Source organism: Callithrix jacchus, chromosome 2 (assembly GCF_049354715.1).
Source record: "Callithrix jacchus isolate 240 chromosome 2, calJac240_pri, whole genome shotgun sequence".
NCBI lineage: Eukaryota > Metazoa > Chordata > Mammalia > Primates > Cebidae > Callithrix > Callithrix jacchus.
In genome coordinates, this window is record NC_133503.1 from 115872482 (window position 1) to 115891410 (window position 18929).

At 40.9% G+C, this 18929-nt stretch overlaps 1 protein-coding gene across 19 annotated transcripts in view; it reads left to right on the forward strand.

Annotated features, from left to right (window-relative positions):
* MCTP1 (multiple C2 and transmembrane domain containing 1) overlaps positions 1 to 18929 on the forward strand; it is a 595528-nt gene that overhangs the window by 539317 nt on the left and 37282 nt on the right. The window lies entirely within an intron of this gene.

Here is an 18929-nt window from a genome sequence, read left to right on the forward strand (position 1 = left end):
CACTTCCTATTGAATATTGAGTAATACTCAGTTGTATGTGTCTGTTCCTGTATGTGAATTATTTGCCAGGCACTATGCTGAGGACTTTATGCACATTATCTCATTTCTTCTTGATGACAGCTCTATTAGGTAGGTTCTGTCATTCACATTTTACAGATGAGGACAAAGCAACTTGTCCAAAGTCACAAACAAAGGCCAAAATTAGAACCCAGTTCTATCTAGACTCCAAAGCCCTTACTTTAAAACAGCATGCCATACTGCCCTATGGTGTTGAGGTATTCATGATCTTATTTAGCTTTCACATACCTTATTTCCACAAATATGTTATAAATTCTAGTAATCAGAACTGAGTACTTTAATACATAATATGCACAATCCTGTAAAAAAGTAAGCATTTGGTTGAATGTTCAAAGAATAGAAGGATATATATGAATAAAATACAGCATTTCAGACATCGGAGTCCCATACTCATTCATAGTAGCCATGGTTGCATGCTGGCTATTCTTTAGCAAAAGAAAACTGGCTGTCAAAGGATCTCATTTTACCAACACCTTTGTCATCTCCCCTCTGATATTTATATCTCCCATAAGTAACCAGAATTGCATCTACTGTTGCTAGGATGGTAGAAAAAGGGAGTTTCTGTTCTCTATGTATATAATTATTTCTTACTCCCCATTCACCAGCCTCTGAGACCCAACCAGTGCCCAAAATGCTACAGATGACACCGAGTCAAGGGCAGTTCCTGTCTCATGGGGCTCTCCTTTCCATTCCCTTAATTACCACCTAATTCCAAATCCTCTAGACCTCAAATTAGCCACCTTCTAGCTACTGTCAGCTATAATACATCTTACAATTGCTACCAACAATCCCTGAAGATTTGTTGAGGCAATAGAGCATAGTGGTTAAGAGTATGGATTCTGGAACCAGGCTGCTATGTCATGTTGGGCAAGAAATTTTACCTCTATCCCTCAGTCTCCACATCTGTAAAGTGGGGTTAATAATAATTCCTACCTCACAGGGTTGTTGTAGGAATTAAATGGATATGTCTTTAGTGAAGCTTAGAAATAGGTCTGCCTGGTGTCAGAATTTCCTAAGTCTAATAGGAGTAATAATATTATTATAATCATTAGCAGCAGCACTGTCAGCCATGGGCACCCAGGAAAATTGTCATGTTATTAAATGGAACAGAAGGTCTGAGTAAGGAGAGATTTTAGACAGAAAAAAATTACTTCTGTTTCTAGCATGTTGAATTTGAAATGTCACCAGGACATCAAATGAGGTATTTTAACAGATGGTAGAAATAGCAATCTGGAGTTCAAAGAAGAGGTTATAGCGGAGACTTTTAGATTTGAGAATTACCCATTAGAGATACAAAGTAATTATAGAAGCAGAGGATGTTGAGCGTGAGAGGAAGAGGGCAGGACAGTGCTGTGGAGAATGCATCTATTTAAGGGTCAAGGGGTGGATGAAGAACAGAGCATATGCTGAAAAGGAGTCTTCAGAGTGATAGGAGGAGAATCCAAAGGATCCTGAGCCTGGAAACCACATGTTTTAAGAAACATATCACTAGAATGAAATATGTCAAATGGTCATGGAAGATGAACAGTAAAGAAAAAGTCGTGTCTCGTCTCTTTTTTTTTTTTTTTTTGAGACGGAGTTTCGCTCTTGTTACCCAGGCTGGAGTGCAATGGAGTGATCTCGGCTCACCGCAACCTCCGCCTCCTGGGTTCAGGCAATTCTCCTGCCTCAGCCTCCCGAGTAGCTGGGATTATAGGCATGCGCCACCATGCCCAGCTAATTTTTCATATTTTTAGTAGAGACTGGGTTTCACCATGTTGACCAGGATGGTCTCGATCTCTTGACCTCATGATCCACCCGCCTCGGCCTCCCAAAGTGCTGGGATTACAGGCTTGAGCCACCATGCCTGGCCGTGTCTCTTTTCTCTACTGGTTATTAAATTAGTCATGGTCTTGGTCCTCAGAGTTTCCCTAGCGTGGTCACAGCAGAATGCAGAGGGCAAACCAGAGGCAGGTGGTGTGAAATCTGGTTTGAAAGCTGATTGGCTCTGATGGGGGAGAAGAGGAAAGTGGGAACTTAAGGAGTTGTCAGGACTGTGGGGCTCATTTTAGTATTAATATTAGAGAGCTCACTCACTATTTTTAGAAAGAATCAGTGGGGAAGGAAGAATCCGGAGCTGGAAGAGGGGAGGATCAGGGTCTCAGAAGTGATGGCAGTGGACAGAAGAAAGGGTTCAGGGATGAAGCTCCCTGGGGATGCTCCGGTGAGGATCATGGGTGTTGAAGATGCACACGTGGCCTTAGCTCTCTCAGGAAAGAGGAAGAAAGGGTCACCACCTGCTGTGAGTGTGACTATTGGGATGGGAGGCTCTGGAGAAAATGGGAGGACTGTGACAGCCAGTCAGCACGAGCTGAAAGGACAGATGCCCAAGTCACCGTGGAGGCCCGCCTGGGGCTGCGTGACACACCAGGAATGTGTGGTCGCCAAAATGGGCAGGCCACAGCTCAGCAGCCCAGGATGAGTTGTATAAAAACGGGATAACACAGAAAGAACCTAAAGACAAGTATGTCTCTATAGGTTGCAAGGGAAGGAGACAAGTGAAGCCAGAACTGAATGGATGGGCTGGGCTTGAAGAACAGTGACGTGGTAGGCAAGGGAAAGCTCAAAAGCAGTGGGATGGGGAAAGGTGTAAACGGCAAGACTAGGCAATTGTGTTACTGTAGACCTTTACATCTGTCTTGTTTGTTTATAACAGAAATTTCTGCCTGGTTAATAAAAACTGATATGCTTTTAAAGTTAAACATACTTTGGCACTTCTGAAAGGATCGATCGAACCATTTAGTAAAGAGAGCTGAATTTTGATCCTCCATCGTCTTTAACTTTTTACCTGTGGCTTCAGATGAAGTCTGCTTTAAAAGAAGAAGAAAAAGAAGATGTCAAAGAGTTGTAAATTGCAGACTGACATCTACCATGTGGTTCTTCTGCCACTTTCACTAATATTGCCTAGCATTCTGACTTTTAAAAATAACGCAGATATTGAGATATAAAACTCTGTGGATGCAGAATACATTTTTGAAAATAAGACTTTTTACTATGCATAGCCAATTATAGTCCACTGAGGAAATGATGTATTTTTCCAATACATTTTTATTATGTACTTAACTGACGGACCTTCCCAGCTTCTTCACAGACATTCCACTCCATCAGCCACTGTTCATAATGTGCTTCTTAGGAATCTACTTAAATTTGTATTTACCTGTGAGGCTGGATTGGCTCCAGAGGACACAGTCCTTTTTTCCTTGAGTAAATTATACATATTTTAGAGAACTATCTAAAAGCATATTTATCTCATATGGAATTCTGGCCTCAAGGGTAATTAAGACCAGTTTTTAAAAAGCATAGCCAATGCACTTTAACTCTCTCAGGTAAATAAGGTATATTTTATAATCATCTAAGAGTGATTTCTCTCTTCCTTTCCTTCTCTTTCCCTTCTCCTGTAACTATCACCATGCCTCTTTTATACACACATTTTGTAATTATTTCAATGTTTCCTCAGATACTGCTTTTCTCCTGGGGGCCAGTACACCAGTTATGCTTTCCTTCCACCCCACACGCTGGCAACTGTACACAGAAGAGGCATAGTCTACCTGAAGTTTAATTTCTAGAAGAGAAGTTACTTTGTGAAGATCCAGGCACTTCTGCATATGCATATTCATTGATCCTCCCATTTTAGGAAGGTAGTTTCAATACTGGGTAGTTTAGAGCTCAGAGTAGAGTTTGTTTGCAAAGAGAGGCATAATTGAATGAACACTATATTTTGAGATTAATTTTCAAATGAAAAGTGCTACCTGAAAATAAATGTGCAATAGCATTGCTGTAATTATTTACAGAAGAAGCTACCCACCATAATCATTATTACAACAAAGGAAATAAATGAAATTTCCTAGCAATAATGTGATTGCTCGTTTAGCTATTTTGCACTTCTAAAACAATCTTTACACACTGAATTTTTTGCATCCAATGAGTAATGAAAATGCACAACCCATTCTTCCTTTTCCCTAGAAGAACACTGCAGGATTCCCCAGAGGGGGAAGGCAATAGGAAGGGATATGGCAATAATTTTTAGGGGGTTTGTATAAACTGCATGACTACAGAACTAAAAATTTGGGAGAAAAGGTGTTTCCTAGAAATTGTAAGGTAAGTGTAGGGAATAGAATAATGGCTGGTTTGTTTCTCCTGTCTCCATCTCTGAGGACGATCCTTTACATTTCATAAGACTGACTTCTGAAGTTGCTGTGGATAAATGTCACTGCTGTATACAATCCTTCACTGTGGGGTCAGAGTTTCTACTGGTCTCTTCTCAGTCAGGGTAATTAGGACTGGAGAGTTCATCCTGCTCTGCCCTAAGCTACAGTGAATCCCTGAACAAGAACTTCCTGGTGTGTGGTTTAGAAAGCCCTCCTAGTTAAAATATTTGCAGCTATTGCTGAGCTTCAAGGCTTGGATGTTGGGTTAGTGGCCTAAATCCCAAACAATTTTTCTGCCCAGATTAGTCTTGGAATCCAGATGACCATAAGTCCCACTTACAGAGTACAGTCCCTGTTTACACCTGTTATCCTGCTATAATCAATAGCTCCCTATTTCACTTTCAGAGGTGTCCCTGTTTGGATGATAAGTGCCATGTAATCTCTACTTACGTGAGGTCTTTGGACTGAATTTTGTTGCCTTGGGTGTTTTTGTATTTGTGCTTTTTATGTCCATGAAGGGTTACATTTTCTTTTTTTTTTTTCTTTTTTTTTTTTTGTATTCAGATAAGTTTGAATAGATTTTTTTTTTAAAAAAACACCCTAGTTTTCAAAATAATCTAGAACCAAGTTAAAACACAGATTCTTTAGCCCCACTTCAAGAGATTCTGATTCAATAAGGTGGAACCTAGGAATTGTTTTAACTAGGTGGTCCTTAAGCCTCTGAGTTTGAGAATTTTACTTTCAAGTGCATGCAAACTCACCCTAGCTATTTGACCCTTAACCTCTGAACTCAGGTACATACAAGGGACATACTTACTTCAGGTTACTCTGGTGCACATTTGATCAAGCTGATCACCTGCAGTTTGACTGGGTAATACTGAAAGGGCTGAACAACTAGTATTTCCCAAGCTAGCTCAGAGGGCTCATCCTCACCGTTTTATCATGGTTAGAACTCAGGTAACCATTTTGGATAAAATCCAATCACAAGAGCTCTTCCCTGACTCTCCTGCCAAACACACAGACACCGCTTCAGCCAGGTGAGATAATTCACCTACCTGAGGAAGCTATTTCGAATATTTTGCAAGGAGACTGATGCGTATGAATCGAGAATAGAGGCTTATTTCATCTGGAACATTGATCCTAGAACAAAAGAGAAGTCATTAAGTGATTCAGCTCCTGCTCCTCCGTTCCTTCGTGTGGCATTGTGCGCAATCAAGGACACATGCCATTCAACAACGGCTCCGCTTTGCTGACACTCTCAAAGTCATTCTTTCACAGCTGTCAGGGCTCTGCACACTTACGCATTCCTTCTGGGCACTTGATCCTCACACTGCACCAGGCAGGAGAAGCAAGCGCCTGAACAAAAGGAAGCAAGGACTCAGCCTCCCAGAGGTCAGGGCTACAGGCCTCGCACATATTAACAAACTGCCATTTACATTCTCCAGGTCACTTTTATTAGTCTTTCAAGGTCATCTGCATTTGAGAAGTCTTAGAATTCTTTTTCTTCACGCATCCTCACTCACTCCCTCCACCCCGCCTTGCTCCTTCTCTCTTACACTGTCTCACGTGCCTGGTCTCTGTAGAAGGAAATTAAACTGTGATTTGGTATGCTAAATTACCTGAACTAAAAACTATAATTTGCAATATTATTAAGTCATCACTGTCATGGATTTCAGTTTCTTTCTGTTTAAACCCCTAACTCACAGCAACATCCTTTTCGATTATTACTAAAGGAGGAAAGGAGGGAGAAAGGCCCTTGGTCGCTCTGCTGACTTATCATGTCTGTCAGGATGTTAACATATTATGCTTCTGAGTGGTTACTTCAGCCTGGCCAGTTTTTAGTTAAAACCTCCACCTTGATTTCAAGGTATGCTAGTCACATTTCAGGGCATATAGGAGAGAGATGGGGATTTTGGGGTGTTCCTGACAGTTTGGGTCAGTTGCAAGGATTAGAAATTCCACAATTTCTTTCCAAAGAAATCCTGCCCTGGTTTCAGTCCTGGATGATGGGGACTTTCCCGTCCTCTTGGAAAGACTTGGATACTTCCTGCTAGCCGGCAGCATCGATGGCCTTTACCATCACCAGATGCCTAATCTCCTTCTGCCATAGTCTGTTGTTGCTGCTTTGAATTAGGCATCAGTATTTTCTGTAAGAACGGACCAGTCAAAATGACTAGGTTTTGCTGCAGTAATAACTGCAAGTCTCGGAGGCTTAAGACCACAATGCTTTTTTCTTGCTTATACTATGTGTCGATCGGGGATGGGCAGGGGACTTCATGCCACACCTTTGTTGTCACCCTCACATTAAGCCCTAAGCTCAAATGTTTTGCTGTTTGAAATACTGCCAGTCACCAAGTTGGAAAGAGAAGCACTGGTTCTTAAAGCTCTTCCTAGAAGAGACAGACCATTTCTGTTTGCCTTTCATTGTTCAGAGCAAGTCACTTTTGGCAGATAAGGAAATGCAATCCCACTACAAGCCCAAAAAGAGAGAGCCAGAATATTGGCATCTGACCTTAATGATTACTACAATTGTCTAGTAGGTTTATGATTCTAAAATAATGAAAGGAGAGAAAGAATAAAAACCAAGTTTCATTTGCCCCCAGATACGTAATGTGAACCATTAAGAATATAATTCTTCGGCCGGGCGCGGTGGCTCATGCCTATAATCCCAGCAGTTTGGGAGGCCGAGGTGCGTGGATCACAAGGTCAAGAGATTGAGACCATCCTGGTCAACAAGGTGAAACCCGTCTCTACTAAAAATACAAAAATTAGCTGGGCATGGTGGTGCGCGCCTGTAGTCCCAGCTACTCGGGAGGCTGAGGCAGGAGAATTGCTTGAACCCAGGAGGCAGAGGTTGCGGTGAGCCGAGATTGTGCCATTGCACTCCAGTCTGGGTAACAACAGCGAAAACTCCGTCTCTAAAAAAAAAAAGAATATAGTTCTTCCCCTTATACATCAATAATATGACAAAAGGAAGGTGCAGACTTTGGTAACTATGGGGGAATAGCAATGATGAGATCTGATCACGGTTCTTGTGACTGGTAGCTCCCTCTGTGACTGCCTAGGCATAAACAATAGCACAAGGTGGGATGTACTCTGTAATATGTCAGCTCTGCTCTAAGGAAAGGGAACAAGGGATTGGAATATACTATTTTCTCTGTCTCTTTCTCATTCAGTGAGTCATTCTCTCTGTCTCTTTCTCATTCAGCAAGTTCTTCTGTCTCTCTCTCTCCCATTCAGCAAGTTTTCTACTAAAGGATGTAGACTTTATCAAGTGATTGTACAGACTAAAGTAATAGTTTTTTAGGCTCTGGAGTTAAACGTCTTTAGTTTAGATCCCAGCTTCATATAGTAGCTAAGTGATATTGGGTAAATTGTCTAACCTCTCTGTAGCCTCATTGCTTCCATGTGCAGAATGGATATAGTAATAGCACTTACCTCACAGCACTGACAAAATATATTTATAGCTCTTGGCCCAAGGCTTTATAGATGTTATCCCTAGCAAGAGAATCATTGGATTTAATTGTTCACTTTAATACCAATAACTATAGATTCTGAAATTTGGGAAAACTAACTCATTTTCCACTGCTTTGATAATTTTTTTTTTTTTTTTGAGACGAAGTCTTGCTGTGTAGCCCTGGCTGGAGTGCAGTGGCATGATTTCGGTTTACTGCAACCTCCGCCCTCCAGATTCAAGTGATTCTCCTGCCTCCCGAGTAGCTGGGATTACAGGCGCACACCAGCACACTTGGCTAAGTATTTTTAGTAGAGATGAGGTTTCATCATGTTGGCCAGGCTGGTTTCGAACTCTTGACCTCAGGTGATCCGTCCACCTTGGCCACCCAAAGTGCTGGGATTACAGGCATGAGCCATCGCACCCAGCCGAAAAAATATTTTAAATATTTCTTTCATTCTTCAAAAGCTGGATTCAGGGCACAGGACTGAATATATCTTATGTGTCAGGAGATGCCACCTAATAAGACATCATTGAAGGTGTTTTTTGTTCAGTCACCCACAGCAAAGAGTACATGTGTCTGTGCAAAGGAAATTTTTTTCTGTAATCTCCTTGATGATAGATTGGCCTAGCAAAACTTACAGGCTGGTGAGGATTGTGAACTTTCAAGGTTTATATTTAAATATGATGCACATAACCTAATAAGACATAGATGCTCAGAATCAAAGCATAACCTCAAATCATCACATAAGTCAAGGACAAGAATGCTCTGGGGCCACAGTTACAGCAGAAGCATGAACAAAATAAAAACACTATTTCTTGACCTTCTCGTGTCAGCTCATCTCCCAGCCTTCTAATTGCATTGAGCGCTACTGCAGATGGTGGTCAGTCTGTGTAGTTAGTCCACCATGGCCAGTCAAAGCAACATCTTTGAGAGTAAAATATATGAGGTTCAATTGGCTTCTCTTTTTCTACTTAGTTTGAAAACTCAACAGAGATCTGGAAATGTCCTGTTACAGTGCTTCTGGCTCAAGAAAGTCTTCTTGGCATCTATTAGTATCACCAGAGTTCTGAGACAATCAAGAAACTTATGAGTGCTGATAACAGTGCTCAGAAAGTCAGTGTGCAAGGGAGTCTTAACTATATTTTTTCATTACATTCCAAGTCTATTAATAGAAGGAACAAAGATCAGAGAATAAAAACTTGCCTCATAGAAATTTTATTTCTAGTCAAAAATTTGAATCAATAATGCAGAACTAAATTTTTTAGAGCATGGGGCTAAGGAGGTCAAGCAATCTTGGGTTTTGTCCTGCAGCCACAAAAGATGTACATACCCAAAATGTCTCCGAGTAAAATAGGAAGCCAAGTTAGAAAGTTGGCAGGGAGCCATGTATTCAGAACTACTCTGAGAAACCTTAAGGGACTGCTGTCCTGAGAATGTTTCAGTAGTTCCACCGTCACCAAAACCTGTTGCTCTTTAGCAAGCTCTGAGTCCTAACTGTACATGCAACTGTGGCATGTGTTTATCTAGTCTGGAAAATGCTTTCCTATGAAAGATAAGGAAGCTGAGTTTAAAAGTCCATATATCTTTGGAAGACACAGAAGATGGAATAAAACTCACATCAAATTACAGAAATCTAATCATTTCAGTCAAAAGATATAATTTGTCCGTGGTATCAGACTTCCCTTACAGTTTTGTTTTGTTTTTTTTTTTTGCTCAGGCTCGAGTGCAGTGGCATGATCCCGGCTTGCTGCAACCCCTGTCTCCTGGGTTTAAGTTATTCTCCTGCCTCAGCCTCCCAAGTAGCTGGGATTACAGGTGCATGCCGCCATGCCAAGCAATTTTTTGTATTTTCAGTAGAGATGGAATTTCACCATGTTGGCCAGGTTGTTCTGGAACTCCTGACCTCAGGAGATCCATCTGCCTCCAGCTCCCAAAGTGCTGGGATTACAGGCATGAACCACCACGCCTAGGCTCCTTATAGTTTCAAAAGCTCAATTTATTACAGAATAATTACCCCTATCCAGTTAGAATAATAGTTAAAGACCACTAACACACCAATCGGAAGACCTGGGTTCTAGATCTGCCTCTGTTGCAACCTGGACTTCACCTCTCTTGGCTTTATATATGAAGTAGATTATTTGGGCTAGGATGGAAGTCAGTAAACTACAGTCCATAGGCCAAATTCAGCCAACTGTATATAAAGATTTATAGGCGTACAATGACACTCATTTGTTTTCTTACTGTCTATGGCTGCTTTCATGCTTTCCATGTAGGGTTGAACAGTGGCAGCATAGATCATGTGACCTGCAACACCTAAAATATTTACTGTCTAGCCCTTTACAGAAAAAAATGACTGACTTCTGAATTAGAAGCTATCTAAGACAGAGTTCCTTTGTTTCCTCTTCTGCAAAAATGGGAATAAAAACAATACTTACCTCATATGATTATGATTATTAGATGATAGTTTTTAATACAGTTTTTACATAGGAAATGATAGGTAACAGATAATTATATAACTGTTAATTAAAAATGATGAGCGTGATCATGACCAGAATGGTACCTATCAGTTTTCCATTACAGAAAAAATACTTGCTGCTGTGGTGCTTTGCTAAGATATCACATGGAACAGAAAAGATGGCAGTTCACACAGAAATCTTGGACAACTGAAATAACAAAATTCAGTATAGGCAGAATATATGCCAAAGGCAAACTGTATCTCCAGCCTAAAAAATGCTGGAAACCTACATTATCTAATTATCAGCTTGATACTTGAGCTAGCCTTTGAGGGCTAAGTCAGATTCAAACAAGCCAAAAGAGGAAGGTATTACCTTTAAAGCTATTCAAGGTCAAGGGAAAGTGGAATTCCCAAGAGGTCTTGAGAGGGCAGTTTGTCAAAGAATTTGGCCAGAGCCAAATACACTGATGCAAGAGTTGAGAGTGAGAGTAAGAATGGTTGGTTGGGACCAGGTTGTGGAGTTTTGAGCAGTGGAGCAAGGAATGTAGAAAGTTGCTTATGTGCATTGAGAGCCACTGAACTTTTCTGAACCTGAAAAATGTTAGTATTTCTAGAATAATGTACCTATCTTTATGGTAAGGCATGCATGAGAGGACAAGAAGACAGGAAATTAACTTCACTTTGGAGAGATGAATTTCAGTTCTGTCTGTACTATTACAATTATTAAAATGTCTTATATTTGTTTATATTTGTTCTTATTTCCCTTTCTGAAATTTCACGTAAGCCTACTTTACCTCGTGTGTTTAAAATGGAGTAGTAGCTAATGAACAAATGAATTCATGTTTTTTTCTTTCCTTAACTACTTAAAAAAATCACTTTACATATATCTCAAAACATTCATAATATTTTCTGTATCTTCAGTAGCACTTATTAGGGGTTTCCTGTGTAAAAGATAGGAGAGAATGAGTCAAACTTGAGTAACGCCTTCAATCTGGGAAGGGAAATAAATGACATAAAAGAATTAATAGAGGACTGTGAGTCATTCAGTATTCAGAAGGAGTGGGAGGAAGAAAGGGCCCCAGAAGTGTGGCTGATATTGTCTACCCAGTGTTTATTTCCCCATTTTCCCTTCCTAACGGGAAGACGGATTTTATACCTAATGACAAAGATTCTGCCTAAATCCTCAGTTTTCTAAGGTTTCATTGTGTCTATGAAAGACCTTTCATATAGTTCTGGCCAAAGAGCTGGAAGAGGATGTTTTCTGGGGGTTTCTGGAAAAGTTTTTTACTTTCTTAATAACAGAGGACAGATATTGCTGACTCCATCCTTCCCCCCTCATCTGCCTTTGAATGTGGATGCAGTGCTTACAGCTGGGGCAGCCATATTACCATCCTGAGGCAATAAACAAAAGTATGAAGAAACAGAAAGACAGAAAGTTCTCAGGGCCCACATGATCTCTTTGAACATCTGAAACCGTATCAATAACCTGACCTCTGAACTTCCTATTATATGAGGAAAATTAACTCTATTACCTAATCTACTACTAGAATATTCTGTTGCTTGCAGCTGAGCACTTCATGTTTGTTCTCCTCTGTAAATATGCATTTCTTCAACATATTTGTTTTTTCAAGTTTCTATTAAGCACCTATGTGTCAGGCTCAGTGTTAGACACTGGAAATACAAATATAATGATGCCACCCTTAATTTTTCTATGCAAGAATACCTGATGATTTTGAAGATACTCAAATGGAGAACAGTAGAATGCCTCTTTCCTCTCCACCATTCATTCCGATCACCCTAATTGCCCTCTATCCCCAGCAGCTCATCTACAAAATGAGAATAAGAGATAAAAAGAGCCAAAGTGAAAAATGAGTCTAAAAGATGTCATATATATATATATATATTGCACATGCTTCCTCCCCATTCTCCCAGAAGAAATGGAAAGAAATGGACAGGAAAGCCAGTGCGACTCCTTTTTCCTTCCTCACATCTTGCACCAAAGAGCACACTCTCCGAGCTGTGAAGCAGCTGTAGAATCTCCACTCAGAACATTAGAATTGACTCATTTGGGGAAAAGGTTTGCTCACTCGTGGGCATACTGCTTGTGAAAAGTATCATACACTTAGAAAGGTGTCATTAAGCAAGTCCTCAAACCTGAGGCCATAAACTCCCCCTTAGACCTTGCTGTACTGAGGCGTATGCAGTAAGAAAACAAGGCACTTTGGGAGGCCGAGGCGGGTGGATCACGAGGTCAAGATATCGAGACCATCCTGGTCAACATGGTGAAACCCCGTCTCTACTAAAAATACAAAAAATTAGCTGGGCAAGGTGGTGCGTGCCTGTAATCCCAGCTACTCAGGAGGCTGAGGGAGGAGAATTGCCTGAACCCAGGAGGCGGAAGTTGCGGTGAGCCGAGATCGCGCCATTGCACTCCAGCCTGGGTAACAAGAGCGAAACTCCGTCTCAAAAAAAAAAAGGAAAAGAAAACAAGGGTCAGGAGAAGTGGCTGGGAAACATTCTTACTCTCTGTGGGTGGGAGCATGTCATAGGAATACTCTGGAGTCTTCCTTCTCTAATCATTTCCACCATTTTAAAAGCACCGGTTATCTGACAAGAAATGCTGTGTTAAGGTTCTGCCCTTGGACTTGTCCAAGTTTGCACAGTACAGGCAGGACAGGATTTGAATCCAATGTTAAAGCCTCTTAGTGTATTTTGGGAAATGAGCTGAGCACAGGTTGAGTCTTGGTATCAATCTCTGGATATAATCTGGTCAAGAACTACCTTTTGGTTAAAAACAAAACAAAACCAACTGTTTCAGAAAAATGATGATTGGGCCATCATGCCACAGCTATGGAGTGAGCTGTTAACAGACCAATGTGCCATTTGTCACTCTGCTAGGATAAAGTCAGCTCATTGTTCTTGCCAACAAATTGGTGTCTGCTCAACTTTCCTTCTCTCCGCTGATGCTGTCACAACGGCCCTGTCACCCCAGCTCATAAGCCTGAGTCCTGCCAATCACTTATGCTGCTTTCCTCTCCCTGCCATCTTACCAGGTCCATCTTCTAACTCATCTCGCTGCCCCTGCTTTAAGTCAGACCCTCATTTCCTCTTTCCTCTTGCTGGAAACTACCAGTGGCCTACCCATTAGTCCTTTCAACTTTACAGTCCTGCAATCCAGCCCAGACCTGCTTCCTAACACCTCTACACATAAATTCCATAGATCAGGGACCTTGTTTTTCTGCCTTGTTTACTATTGCATCCCCAGGACCAAATGTAAGCCCTCAATAAATATTAGTTGGATGAATGTGTCCAAAAGAACAGGCCTGATCTGGTACTCCCTTGCTCAAAAACCTTTATTGTCTTCTCACTTCTCATGCCATAAGTCCATCCTCCCCTAGGACAACATTCAAGGAGCTCCAGAGCATGGGTCACCATCTGACATTCAGGTAGTCACTCCCCTCTATGCTCCTTCAGGTGCTCTTTGTTCAGGCAAACCTGGCAAAGTTACTGTCCAAGACAAGATCTTTTCCTCTTTTCAGTGTCTGAACCTTCACTACCTCTCTGGAAAGCCATCCAGGCCATCTCTGCCAATCTAAATTCTACTGTATCTCTTCACTAGCTTTCATTCCCTTTTGTTCATGAAAGCTTTTCTGAAGATAATATTAAACATGTTATTTTGGGGGCACTTACTACCTGCTAGCTTACGTTTTATTCTTACAAAACCCTATAAGGTGGTTCTGTTTATCTTCGGGTTAAAGTTTGTGAAACCAGGCTGGGCATGGTGACTCAGGCCTGTGATCCCAGCCACTTTGGGAGACCAAGGCGGACAGATCACTTGAGGCCACAAGTTTGAGAACAGCCTGGCCAACACGGCAAAACCCCATCTCTACTAAAAAAAAAAAAAAAGAAAAGAAAAATTAGCCTGGCCTGGTAGCGCACACCTGTAATCCCAGCTACTTAGAAGGCTGAGACATGAGAATCGCTTGAACCTGGCAACAAAGGTTGCAGTAAGCCGAGATGGCGCCACTGCACTCCAGCCTAGGTGACAGAGCGAGACTCTGTCTCAAGAAATAATAATGTTAGTGAAACCAAAACTGAGATCTATTTTCAGGACTTGACCAAGTTTACACAGCACAGGCAGGGCAGGATTTGAATCCAATGCTAGAGCCCCTGTCCTGCATCTAATTCACCCATTATCCATGCTGCTTGCTCCCTGTGCAGTTTTAGAAATACAGAGGCTGCTAACAGGCAGCTAAGGGCCTGAATTCAGCTGCAGACAGGATTTAAAAAGTCTTCCAAAATCAGGAAAGGCTGAGCTGAGCAGTTCACGCCTATAATCCCATCACTTTGGAAGGCCAAGGTGGATGGATCATTTGAGCCCAGGAGTTAGAGAACAGCCTGGCAACAGGGCAAAAAAAAAAAAAAAAAAATGCTGGGTGTGGTGGCATGCATTTGTAGTCTCAGCTACTCCAGAAGCTGAGGTGGGAGGATCACTCGAGCCTGGGAAGCAGAGTTGCAGTGAGCTGTTATGGTGCCACTGCATTCCACCTTAGGTCATGGAGCCAGATCCTGTCTCAGAAAAAGAAAAAGAAAGATCAGGAGCTCTAACAGCAAAATGTGGATTTTGAGGTCTGGGCCCAGCGGCTCACGCCTGTAATCCCAGCACTTTGGGAGGCCAAGGCAGGCAAATCACAAGGTCAAGAGATCCAGATTAGCCTGGCCAACATGGTGAAACCCCATCTCTACTAAAAATACAATAATTGGCTGGGTGTATGCCATGTGCCTGTAGTCCCAGCTACATGGGAGGCTGAGGCAGGAGAATCACTTGAACCTGGGAGGCAGAGGTTGCAGTAAGCTGAGATCGTGCCACTGCACTCCAGCCTGGGCAACAGATCAAGACTGTCTCAAAAAAGAAAAAAGAAAGAAAAATGTGGATTTTGAGCTTCTGAAAGACGGAAAGTTCTGGCAGCAGTGGGCCTGGATTCTAACATGGTCATGATTTCTGGGATGCCCTCTCCATAGGACCTATGCTCTCCCCAAGCCTGTGCAGGCATTTCTGTTTGTGTCCCTGATAGCTCCTTATTGGCACCTGTCATAAAGCATTTTTCACTTTCTCTCTTGTCTCACCTTCCTGAGGCTGCAAGCTTCCTTTTTTCTTTCTGTCTTCTCTGCTGTGTTTTTCCTCTCTCTAGCATGGAGTCAGTGCTTGGCATATCATTGACTCTCAATCATGTTTTTACTGAATTGAAATATAAGCGTGCAGATTTGCTAGTAAGTTCAACATTTAATACTGCTCCAAATACAGCTTTTGGGTTAATTTTAGAATAGCCAATTCTTAGTCCCATGTATAGAAAAATAGTAGGAGTGAGAAGCCAGTAAATAATCCCCCAGATTTTTTTTTCTTTTTACATCGGGTTGCATCAGTGTTTTCATGAGATTCTCATTAGATGTTTGTTCTTGATTGGTCCATTGTGGTAGATGAGGAAATCATATTTTATTTTCCCTATGAAGTCTTCCGTGCTTCCAGGTGAGTCATCTCTCCACCTTTCTTATGCCTCTATTGTAGAATTTATCAGATAGTATCCTAAGGATTTGTTTACTCACCTGTTCCCTTATAGGCAGAGACTGCATTATTCATTCTTCTGTCTCTCCCAGCCTAGCAGATAATAGGTATTAAATACAGTTTCAGTGACTAAATTATTCCCTGAAGTAGGTACACAACAGATAGAAGATGTATATTAAAATTTCTTTAGTCTGACATGCAGGAACATAGACTCTACTTCCTCAAGTTAATCAATGACATTGATAGTTTAATATAGTATTTTATATTTCTTTTCAGTTAAAAATGTAACGTTAAGTCTTTAAACAGCAAAGAGATATTCTGTCAAATTCTTTTAAAAAAAAGAGGCTTTAGAAGTTTCTATGCTTTCTTCTTTTAACAGGCAGTAATTGGGATCATTAGCTTATGATTCTCTTTCCCACTACCTTCCAAGGCGAGCTGCAAGACCCAGGGAGCGCTGTGTGTTTGATCTAAGACTGCTAGGCAGCCACAGTTCCTGCCTCAGCTCTGACTTTGTTGACCAAAACAAATAACAGCATGGTACTTCACTTACTTAGTATCACTAAGCCCAAGATGGAGAAATCAGTAGACATACTTAAAACCGATTTAAAAAAAAAAAAGTACACATTCTTGGCCAGGCATGGTGGTGCACTCCTGTAATCCCAGTGCTTTGGGAGGATGAGGCAGGAGGATCACTTGCACCCAGGAGTTTGAGACCACCCTGCGCAACATGGCAAAACACCATCTCTATAAGAAAAAAAATAATAATTTTTTTGTAATTAAGAAAAATATACATTCTTTTTCACTGTCTGCTATTGGGCTATAGTAGATATGTTACAGTGTCATTTCTCCCTACAGTCTTCCGCTTCCCAGCAGTTCTACTCTAATATTTTATTGCCTTAATGACACTCAAAATTTTGCCTTACACTTCGTGGCTTACACAATGTCATTCAAATACTCTAGAAATAAAGTAAGGACTAGCATTGATGGAGTATTGCTGTGAGCCAAGCACTGGGGTAAGCATTTTAATTGGATCATTACATTTGATCCATCTAACAACCGTAAGAAATAGGTAGCACTGTTAACCCCAGTCTCACATCTGAGAAAGCTGAGGTTTAGAGAGGTTAAGGAACTCATGCAAAGTCGGTAAATCACAGAGTGGAATTCTAATTCAACAAACATTTGCCCCTCTGGTATCCCCAAATTCTGCTCTTACAGGCTGTTTGGCAGAATTCCTCATCCAAAATGTGCTAGTGACTTTTCCTAGAGGAGGTTCTTACCTTGGTGGTATGGGCTGCTATTATTTAATTATTATGAAAACATATGTGGGGAAGCTGAACATAAGTTAATTTTAAAGTCACGCCCTTAGCAGCATTAGCAGAGCCCCCCAAAGTAGCTGTCAGCTCTGAATCCTCGAGCTTGCCTGTTTCCTCTTTTGTCATCCAAGATTGATTTTGTATTGGACTCCATCTTGAATTTAACACCGTAATTATTGGCACAAGAGAAATCAAGTCATTTTATTTACCAAAAGCAGGTGTAAATGTTTGAATGGTAGAAACCAGAGTGTCTCTTCATGTTTTCTCTCATAGTTTAGTCTTAAGAAGGAAAGTGCAGCTTGAAATGCATAAACCAGTGTTCCATTTTTATGCTTCTTATTGTAAGCAATCATCATTTCCTTTTTTTTAACTTGAGATTTTAATTTACAAGGGTCACTATGTGAGAGTGTTTCCAGAAGCCAAATATTTTCGGTGACATATCTGTGAAATTATAAGTTTTGACAACAGAGTTATAAATAAGACTCTAATTAATTTACTTCTCAAGGTCCTCTCATATTACACACAGTTTGCAGATGAATAGTGAACATTTCACACTCCTGGGAGGAAGGAGACGGTACCAAGATGGCCGAGCAGGTGCCCTTGGTCATCAAGGCTCTTGACAGCTTCCCCACCAGCTTCCTCGTAACTTCATTCTCCTTGCTATGGATTCTTGGCTTTAATCCAGCACTTTGATTTCTCATCTTTATGCAATAATTTGTGTGTTTCTGCATTCTGTGTTCTCACTTTCTCCAGGAAGTCTTCTTTGATTAATCTCACCTTCCCAATTAATCATTCCTTTGTTGAAGGTCTCCCCAAAGTTAATAGAGTCAGAATTCTCAAGTATTTGAAAATATTTTCATCTAGGGTCTGTTCAACTCCTCAAGAGTGTAAAAGTCCAGTATCTCTTCAAAAGCCTGGGCTGCTAGACTCTGCACACAGTCAACACTCAGAAAGATGGACTAACTGACCAAATAAACAGAAGCAGAGCTTTTCTCACAATGAAGCTCTATGTACTTTGCATACAAATTGCTAAGGTATTGGGAATAATGTCTCTATTCATATTAAAATTATGAAATCCAACAGCCTGAGTTTCTACCACTTAGAACCACACCAGATTTACTCCAAGTAGCAGCTTGTTCACTGGGAAAACCTGACTCAGCAGGTTTAAATTATTCCTTTTGAGCCACTTAACTTCTAAATTTCCCCATTCAGTGGCTTAAACTCGACTTTAGTACTGCATGCACTAAAAAAAATTTGCATTTAATTACAGCAGTAGTATGTTTTCCTGTTGCCATCTGAAATATATTCATTATCAGTGTCAGGCTTGCATTGAGAGAGTTTGGTTATTTATATCTAAAAATCAAATTCAACAAAGATAATTGAAGGCATGTAAGGAGGTTTTCCTGCTTTTTTATTGTAAGAGTATGCAGCCTGTACAGACACAAATTCAAAATCTTGGCAAATCATATTTTCAATGACTGTTTGTCTAAAGATAAATGGATATGTGTAGAGAAAGTTATTTTAAGAATGATAAGTCAACATGAATTTTATTTTTGAAATGTACATATACATATATTTCCAATATGTGTATGATTCAAGAAAATATTGTGTCTGGCAAGTAATTACTGTAGCATTTCATGTGACGAAGAGATTTGAGCCTTGACAAAATTTTATTTAAAACTACCTTAAACAGGCCAGGCACAGTGGCTCGCCTGTAATCCTGGCACTTTGGGAGACTGAGGTAGGTGGATCACCTGAGGTCAGGAGTTCAAGATCAGCTTGGCCCACATGGTGAAACCTAGTCACTACTAAAAACACAAAAATTAGCTGGGTGTGGTGACACACGCCCATAATCCCAGCTACTTAGGGGGCCGA